The following is a 10,072-nucleotide window of genomic DNA, read 5'->3' as shown; positions in this document are numbered from 1 at the left end:
TTAATGTTTGTTAACCCACTTAACTGACCTGTTCACAGATAAATAGAAAGTACCTAACTCAAGGGATGAACCACTACATAAAACAGCAAAGAAGTAATTTAAATTGCATCTTTAATTACTTTTTTTATTATCGGCCTGTTGCAAAAACACTTAATTTGCCCCCCTTTCTTTAGCGAAATCTATCTATCTATCTATCTATCTATCTATCTATCTATCTATCTATCTATCTATCTATCTATCTATCTATCTATCTATCTATCTATCTATCTATCTATCTATCTATCTATCTATCTATCTATCTATCTATCTATCTATCGTATTTATTTTTTAATGACGCACAAACTTTCAGGAGCTCAGAGTGGGCAAATACTCTTTGATGAAAGTGAGTCTTCACTGGAAATGAGCAGAGAAGTGTTTTGTTCATGCAGTCTCATGCACATTGTTCCTGAAATGTGTAGCTCCAGTTCACATATCCTGCATTTCTAGCACGTTTCTTCAGGATTACCCCAAGCCTTGATTTTTAGATATTGCTGACAAGCTGATGAAATTTCAGCCATGCTTGTTCCAAGCATGAACCCTGTGTCTGTCCTGCTCAATAACCTCTCGTTTTAACACTCCCCGAGGCTTCACCCGCACCAGCACTGATGTGTGCTATTAGCACTTGTCTGCCCACAGAGGATTAGGCTGCTCACCTCTTCATGCTGTCACCCCACGTCTCTTTCACCACACAAGCCTCACACATAGAGCGTGTAAGCAAACATACACACTCAAAATCAGACAGCCTATACCTCCAGGAGGCAGTAAATCTAGTAAATCTCATCTCACATACTTACATTATAAGGTCTTATTCTTCTCCACATATCTCGGAGCGGCATGCCCATAAAAATGTTTGCAGTCTGTCTCCCTAGCTAGCCCTCCTTTCATTTTAAAATGAGGCCATCTGTGACACTGTAGTGGCATGAAAGGGAACGATGTGCATTGTGCATACTATTGTGCATCTCACTGCAGAATCTTTACCACTTCTAAATGCATCTTACCTTTCCTGCTAAAAGTATGGACTGGTTCCAGCTTTTAAAAGGGCTTATAAAACCAGTTACTGGTCAAAGTGAATTCCCTATCTGGACATTCAGTTTTTAAATGGATTTGTCTGCTTCCACTTCAGCTAAAATGAGTCTGACCGCAGTAACACCAGCCTTAGCAGTCAACAGTTATCATCACCACTTAGCTCTTTTCCTGTCATATTTTCTTCCAGGGAATAAAAAAAGTGATTTACACAGTGTATTTAGAGCTGACGTTCTTCCCTCTTTCGCCTCAGTCGCGTGCTGAAATGCTTCACTTCAGCAACCTACAGAATCTGCACAGCGAGGGTCTCCTAAAAAATGGGACACATCCCTCCAAAAAGTGGCACAATCCCCTACATGGTGGCGATCACGCCTTCATATGATCATCAGATTTGGAAAGTTCGAGCCTAGCGAGCCTCCAGTTGTAAATAGTACCTCTCCCAATACATTTTTAGATGGAGACCTTCGAGAGCCAATTGGCAGAGCAGAAGGCATCATATCCCATCAGACCCGACTGGAGCACGCTGCAGTGGGACGCGCTCTGTCGCTCAACATGTGTCCTATATTTGAGTTTCTCATTGTACTCCAGTCCAGCCTTCAGATCATACAAAGCAGTGAAAGAAGTCATCAGATTTCACTCATGCACACATCATTTTATTATATTATTACTTCTGCAATATTTAATTGTTGTTTCTGTAGTTTATGATGCAGACTTGGCTCAGTCCATAAGATCATATTGTGCTGTATATATAGATGCTTTCTTTTTCCTTTGCCATGCTGTTTGGAGTAGTAGAAACTCTAATGTGATTGCAATATAACAAGTAAATCTGTTATATAATCTCTAAGAATAAGAAAAATAAGTATTTTTTGTTTGTACAAATGTATAAAAATATGCATTTTATGATGAACTATCTTATGGAAATAGATTTCAGGTTACTTCAGTATTATTCATGTAGCACTTCGGTGCATATCAGGTCTTAATACAATAGCTCTTCTTTGTATGAGCTATGTATATTTACTTCAGCAGTTGGGGATTATTTAAGGCTCCAGTTTCCAAACGTGGCTGACCTAGCTGCTCAGCTTGGTCACTTCTCTTGTGTCTCATGTCATAAACACTTGGAGCAGTTCCCCGCAGCAATAATTTCGGGTAGGTGGAGAGGGAGGGTTGACACTCACGACAACAAGGGATCTGCCCTGGTTCGGGTTTGCCCCATTTGGCCTCGGTTGCTACAGCTGTCATTTATCACGAATAAAAAGAATTGACCACAATAACTAAACGGTTGCCTCAAAAAGTGCTCTTGATGGACTTAATGGAGAAAGTGCAACTATGTAAGAGTGAAATTAAGTGTCTTTAGCAGGTCGACAGAAAAGCCTGCTCTTAATTACTTTTGCAGCATTTCAATTAAAGCTGCACTAATCTGTGTTTTCCTCCCCAACCATTCAGAGCAGTTTAGTCTGTCACACCATTGTTTTGCATTTCTGGGTGTATGTGTTGGATCACTCATTTCTGAAAGGAAATGAGGAAGGAAGCTGTTTTCAGTGAGAACAAAACAAACCCAAAAAGTACCTACCAACCACCAAATGTTAGTCTGATAAAGTTGGTGACTTGAGATGACTTTTTTTTAATAGCTGATTCCATACTGCCATAATTTCATTGTACATGTACAATGACAATAAAAGGCTATTCTCTCTTAAATGTCCTAGTCAGCAGGAGGTTGATTTTTAAACCGAATAGTCAGGATGTTTCACTGTTCAATCAGTTAAACTGAGGTAAACCCATGAAAAAAAAAATCTTCTCTCATATATTGTTTCAAAAATTGATTATGCGAGGCCTTTAGAATACTTAAGCAATGCTAAAGCAGAAAATCTGGCTTAAAAAATACCCATGTATGTGTGGATGGAGCCACAGTCACCAGCCGAAAGTCAAAAACTGTGTTGCTGGCTTTCTCTGTGCAAGGTCATCTTTCTGAGAGAAACATTCAGCTGTAAAGGTGTTTGTGTGACTGCAGTAATATTACAAGTTCATTGCAAGCAGCACTTTACTGAATGAACATAATAAACTTGGGTATGACACCAGGTTTGATGAATGTAGACGGTGATACAATCTACCGAGTCCCTGCACAGCTTTAATTCTTTCATTATTTGTATCCATGTTGCATCTCCTTGACACAGTCATGATAACAGCTGAAGGACATCACACAGACTAGACTCCTGCTGCAATAACTCAACTAGATTTTCTTTTAAGTCTCTGTTGGTATACACATTTTGTGTCACACATTTAACCACCAGCTAATTTCTTTTGGGTTTTTGTCTGTTAAGGATGGCTGATAAATAGAAAACTTTTAAACAGTTCAACAGTCAAACTCTCTTTTATTCCCCTTTTCTTAACAGCTGGAGTTTTGTTCAGCATAGTTATAGTGCATATTAGTTGGCCAAACTAAAGGGAAACTCAAGCTAAGGTAAAGAGTTAAACTGGAGGAAAATAACTAAAAAATAACTAGGTTTCTCCTTCTTAAAGATAAACAGCCGAGGAAACAATTCTGCAGGCCCGCTCCAGCAGGGCTCCTGGCATCACAGCCTCAGTGGGCTTCACCACCATGACCTAAAGGATGTAGTCAGTATCCTGGCCCACTCCAGGAAATAACAATTAAGTAAATATTAGGCTACCTGTCCAGGGAGTACCCCACCTTTTGCCCAACAACAGCTACACTGTAAGAAAAAGTCCTAATATAAAAGTATTTTACTGTGTATTTTACAGTTTTGTTCTGTTCTTCTAGAATATCATTAAATTTACATAAATAGACTGTGATTTCACATTTCAAATGTAAATTAACGTAAAATCACTGTAATGTAATAAAACATAATTTTCTTGTTTTTTAAATGTATTTGTCTGTACATATGCATATTTAGATTGTTAAAATACATTCACAAATGTATCATGATTTCACAAATATTTGTCCGTTATTTGAAAGATTGAACTGTTAAATTCAAATGTAATGCTATGGCAAAATATATGAAATGACTCTTATAAACTTTTTTTACATCAAATAATTATTACTATTATTGCTATTTAGGGCAGTCGTGGCTCAAGAGTTGGCAGTTCGCCTTGTAATCAGAAGGTTGCCGGTTCGAGCCCCGGCTCGGACACTCTTGGTCGTTGTGTCCTTGGTCAAGACACTTCACCTACCGCCCACTGGTGAGGGGCCGATGGTGCGATATGGCAGCCTTGCCTCTGTCAGTCTGTCCCAGGGCATGCAATCCATTATTATTTAAACCAACTGTTAACTGTATATTTCTGTACAATTAAGTATTATTATTCATATTGCCACATTCATTGACCTTGTTTATAGGTAATTTCATTGTTTAATCACATTAAGATGTTCCTAATTTAATGTTTACAAGCACTTGAAAAAGGCAAAATCCCATGTAAAATTAGGGCAACAAACTGTATTGTCATTACTGACAATAACCGTATTTTTATAAGAAAGTTATTTTCTGTTATTTTATGGTATTATTTTGGCGCCCCAGCTGCCGGAATATTACTGTTTTGCCAGGATTTTGTTTTTAACAGTGTAGGATAAGCTCTAGCCTTCTGGATTGGATAAGTGGAAGAAAATGTTTATCATTTAAAAGACAATTTCAGTCTTTTGTTGTGTCTCCCTCCCCTCACCCCTAATTGATTATGGCAGATGGCTGCCCCTTCCTGGGTCTGGTTCTGCTGGAGGTTTCTTCCTGTTAAAAGGGAGTTTTTCCTTCCTGCTCTTGCCAAGTGCCTACTTTTAGGTGATAATTTGATTGTTAGGGTTTTCTCTGCATTATTGTATGATGTTTACCTCACAATATAACACACCTTAAGGCACCTACGATCTATGATGTGATCTGTCACTATATAGATAAAACTGAAGTGAAATTGAATTAAATTGCAATAAGTTAACAGTGGGGAAACAAATGTTGGTATATTAAGAGAATGTACCCACTCTCTAACTGCTTAAAATCAACACGTCCTTGAAAAATCTGATAAAACTCCCCCTCCTTAATACCACAATAGACACCTCAGTCAATATAAAACACAGACAGAGCTTCTGGATCAGAAAAATGAAACCAATGCAGAGGAGCCCTGAACCCGCATTCTATCTAAAGGCCATCAGATGGATAGCAATGATTACAAATTGGCAACATTTCAAGCTACATTCCTGTTATTGTTGGCTGTGGGACACCCTGTGTAACACAGCAGCAGTTATTTCCTGAATTTCTGAAAAAGTCGGAAGTTTGTTCCAGGTTATGTTTGATTACGATACGGTTAAACCGGGTAACTTTAAACCGGGTAACTTTAAGCCTATCTGGAAGTATAATTTTAGACCACAATTTTGGAGCATTACCAAAGATATTGGCTTGGTTCTTTGATGTGTTTGTTCTCCACACTGGTCTGGACCAACCTACAATGGCACAGTGTGCACCCAGGTTTGGTTATACCTCTAAGCCTCCTAATGATTTTTGATTCTGCCCATTTCTCCTTGTTCCTGCTCATTCCATCAGGTTTGTTTCCCTGCTTTGGTTGATTTCCTGCCCAGAAAACTCTACCTTTTTGAACTCTCACTCCTCTCAGTATCTCTGTCTATATATATATTTAAGAAAACTAGAACTTACAGTATACCACATGCATGTTCTATAATGATCGGCTTTAACGCACAGTGGATACCTTATTAACTGACTAAAAATAGGACTTTCAGTTCCATTGTGAGCTTATAGGTGGCTTTCTGATGTGCTGTGCTACCATGCGTTTAGAGATAAGAGGAGATAACACAAACAGAGTCATAGAAATCCCCCCATGCTGCTGCTGCTGCAGTCAAAGTGGGCCACAGGAAATCTTTTAACACAGATAAATCAACCAGGAAACAAACAATACACCACTTTATGATTCTAGTAACATTGTTCAAATACAAGTTTTGCGTGCACGTGTGTGTTTTCTGCTTATTTAACAGAGCATTTCCAAGTGTCCTTACATAAATCTCACAGTCAGAACTTGCAGTCACACCAGAGGGTTGATCCAACCTCTCCTCAGCTGGTGGTAACATAGTTCTCCACATTTTTTGGGTAAAAGTGAGGATGTGAAAAACACAAAAAAGCAAAAACGAGACTGCATGTTTTGTGTAAACAGTGACAACACTGGCTGGGTTGTGTCCAGTTCCTGTGCATTAGCAGTGCCAGTCAGTCATGGTCAGTCAAGGGGTACAATCATGAACTCACAGGAGGGTCTGTTTTGGACTGAGTGCTGCCTGCGATTACTCTTTACAGAGCTCAAACACAGAGGAATGCCTGCTGCTTGTCAGTGCTTGTACTGTAGGGGAATTCAAGTGTTAGACACCAGAAATCACAGAGGTATGTTCACTAAAAAAGTTAACTTTAAATTCTCCGGCACAACGCTGTTGCAAATTAAGTAAAGGCTGAATCTAACAGATGCAGTCAGCTCTCCCTGAATGAAAAAAAAAGAACACTAAAAGCAATTATCAGGATCACAATAATGCAAATTGCGAATTTGGTTTGAAAAGGTGTCAGAGGTGTGTTTGCATGCCTTAGGAGTAAAAAAACCAGCGCTAGGTAATGTTCAGTCTCCCCAGAACTAAACTCACATTGCTACAAGCTCATTAAGATTTTATTACAACAAAAAAAAAAACATTATTTTTTTCCCCGTCATACATCAGTTGTTAAAATTCCTGTAAATTCAGACAAATACACACTTTATCTCCACCTCAGTGAGACACCGTCACAGTATATGAAACTCTAAATGTAGCTCAGGTGTCTGACACGAATGCTTTTGCTTATTCTTGACCCTTTTTTATGACATTGAAAAGATTATTTTTAATTTACATTTTTGCACACCTTCAAGGAAGGTGAAAAACTTCTTGTTTTGGTATTTTTCAGGACACTCGATGTATTTGCATTGATTACTCAAGCTTAAAAAAAAATTACTGTTTACCCCTGTAGAAATATTTTATTCTGATGGGAGGTAAATCTGCATATTTAACAAGGTTAATGGCTAGTGATTTATTGCTTGCGCCGCATTAGCATTTGCGTTTACTGCTTAATGCTGTAACTAGGTAACGCAGCCACTAAGTGGAGATGCTTTTTGTTTTGTTCTCTCAGCTTGCTACACGTGTGGTGCAGTGGAACAACCTACTGACCTATGAGCGCTGGTGCAAAAATAAATTTTGTGAGTTTAAATACACACACGACGGCAAAACTAGAATGTTATACAGTCATGTCATATACGTAATCTGTTGTGTCTCAGCAAGAATATCTTTGATTCAAACCCCAGGCAGAGCCAGACTTGCACTACATGCATGTTATGACATTGGCCAAAGACTTTAGACTTGTTTTTGCTCATGTCTTAAACTGTCTGCTCTTTCCTTCCTAACTGCTTTAATTCTTCATTGGATACATTCTTCAAGGTGTTGGAAACATTCCTAAGAGATTTTGCTTTTTCTCCATGCCTAAATGCACTGAGATGCTGCCACGTGATTGGTTAGATATTTGTGTTACCTTGCAGCTGAACATTTTATTTTATAAAGTGACTGATGAGTCACTTTATAAGCAATCATACAATCTTAGTAAGCAGAAATGTAAATTTTAGCACAGGAAATACCTCCTTAGTATATCAAATAAATAAGTACTTAAATATTGTTTAGAGTTTTAATTGCTAAACTTAAGTCACATAAAAATGCCACTTTAATATCTGAGACATGATCAGTTGTGTTACATCGTCTATGAGTTTTAGGGAAAAGTAGTAAAAAGAAAATGCCACAAGCTTTATTTGCACTACAATATTGGCCCAGAACTTCTCCTAACAAAACCACCTGAGAACTGCAGACGAAGGTGGTCTAATGTGAATCGGAAACCCAGCCAGCAGAACTTAAGTCAATTTCAATTAAAAGTTTCTGATGAGGAAAATGTATAATAGTGTAGAAGGGTGAATGTGACATCAGTTTGAGATGAGAAAGGAATATATAACATCAGAGTCATTGCTTTGAGTTATTGTAGTTTCTCAGTTTGGAAACGTAACAGTGCTCTGGTGTGTGTGTGTGTGTGTGTGTGTGTGTGTGTGTGTGTGTGTGTGTGTGTGTGTGTGTGTGTGTGTGTGTGTGTGTGCGTGTGTGTGTGTTAAAGTACAGTTTATGTATTTCCAGACCTGACTGAAAAGCTCTGATATGATGCTCTAAATGAGAACATGAAGTTCACAGCCTCACATGTAAGCAGCAGTGACTCCGTGCCAATATCAATGACAGCTGCTTTCACACATCAGAAGTGTCAAAAGAGGAAGTGATTAATGTGTGTGAACTCTTCACCCTTCATCTTGCATCCTTGAATTGAAAATTAGCATCGCCACAATGTGAAAAATCAGCGTAAATACTTGATGTGACAAGTCCTCGTAAATACTAGAAAACAGTATGCAGATACCTTTATTTATACAGCACTTTAAAAACATGGTTTTTGAAGCTATTTGATTGAGAAGCAAAATCAGGATACTCAGAGGCTGAATAAAATAATAATTAAAAAAAAAAAGTTCTGTGGTTGAATAATTCAGCTGGTAAAAATGGAACTTCTTGGGGAAAAAAGCTGTAACCGGACATTCAAGGTCTTGTTTGTCAGCTTGGATGAGTGCCTCATCCACATGCAGTTTAAATGGTCCATCCAAGTGGGGTGCAAACAAAACAGAAGCACAGCACAACAATGATTTGATGCTAACAGAAGCTGGCTGTAAAGTAGACAAAGTAAATGTTGCTCTTTTTGCTGGCTTTTAGCAAATCAGTCAAAAGATGATGCCACAGTCAAAACCTTGTTGGAAAAATAATGCTAATAACAAACTACAAGCTCCTTTATAGTGGTAGAAACAAGGAACTACTTAATGGCTGACACCTTGGCATCAACAGGTCTCGCATGACTTTGGCTCACAACATTACCAAGAGATGACACATTACGTTATTTTGCAAGTTTTACAGTCAAATTTCCTTCAGCTATTCATAAAAACACAAAGCACAAATGTGGTCAAGATGATCCTCTAGGCACTACTATATACCAGCACGTCATCCAAAAAATCAGCACAACGTTCCAGCTCATTAATAACCATATTTAAAAGTCACTGAAATGTAGCCAGCGCGTTTGGGACCAAATCCCATGATGGTATATGCTTACAGTCTATAAGGACTTAATGGGACTTGGCAGTACTCCTTTAATAGATCAGACTTCCTCTTATACTGTGGTGCACCAGCTTGGTCAATATGGTCTCCAAGGCGAGGCCATGGGTAAGAATTGGAATTACTTTAAATCTTTGTTGAATTGGATTTTGCATCATCTACATCAATATCATGTTTGATCAAAGTTGTTTTAGAAGTTGTGTTCCTAAACAAAGATGGACAACTTCAAATGTAACCAGTGCATAAAACTCCAATATGGTTGGTTAAATAAGAGCATTTTGCACACTAACTGACTTGGCGTTTTTTGTTCTTATCATTGAATTATCAATACTATTCAATACTAATGACTTAAGATTTATTCATACTTCTAATGGTTCATTAATTACCTATAGTTGTATGCTTTACAAAGTTGGATGTTAAAAGTTGGTGTGGTGACAACAGCACATTTTGTCTTCTGTAATCCAAGATGTTTCTTTTTTTATATATACCTAGCAGGGTGTGTGACAAATGGGAAACACTGGGCACTATGACCCAGAAGGCAGTCTACTCTTCAGAGAGAGAGAGAGAGAGAGAGAGAGAGAAGGCTGTGATCGGTGGCGCTTGTTTGATGTCAGAGTCTGTATAAAATCGAGACTCGGGGTTGGCTCAGCATTCAACCACAAGGGGCCTGCAAAGGCATAGCTCTCGAGAACCTCTGCCCTACATGTGGATTATTTGTGACATCCTCCCAGATGTTGGGTTATCAGGGCGCACTGCTCAACATTTATGCATAATACTTTTTATTTGTTGCGTGCTTCCACAGTTAGGAAGTTTTCTTTT

Source organism: Pelmatolapia mariae, linkage group LG16_19 (genome assembly GCF_036321145.2).
Source record: "Pelmatolapia mariae isolate MD_Pm_ZW linkage group LG16_19, Pm_UMD_F_2, whole genome shotgun sequence".
Taxonomy (NCBI): Eukaryota; Metazoa; Chordata; class Actinopteri; order Cichliformes; family Cichlidae; genus Pelmatolapia; species Pelmatolapia mariae.
Note: the sequence above shows the minus strand (reverse complement) of the source record.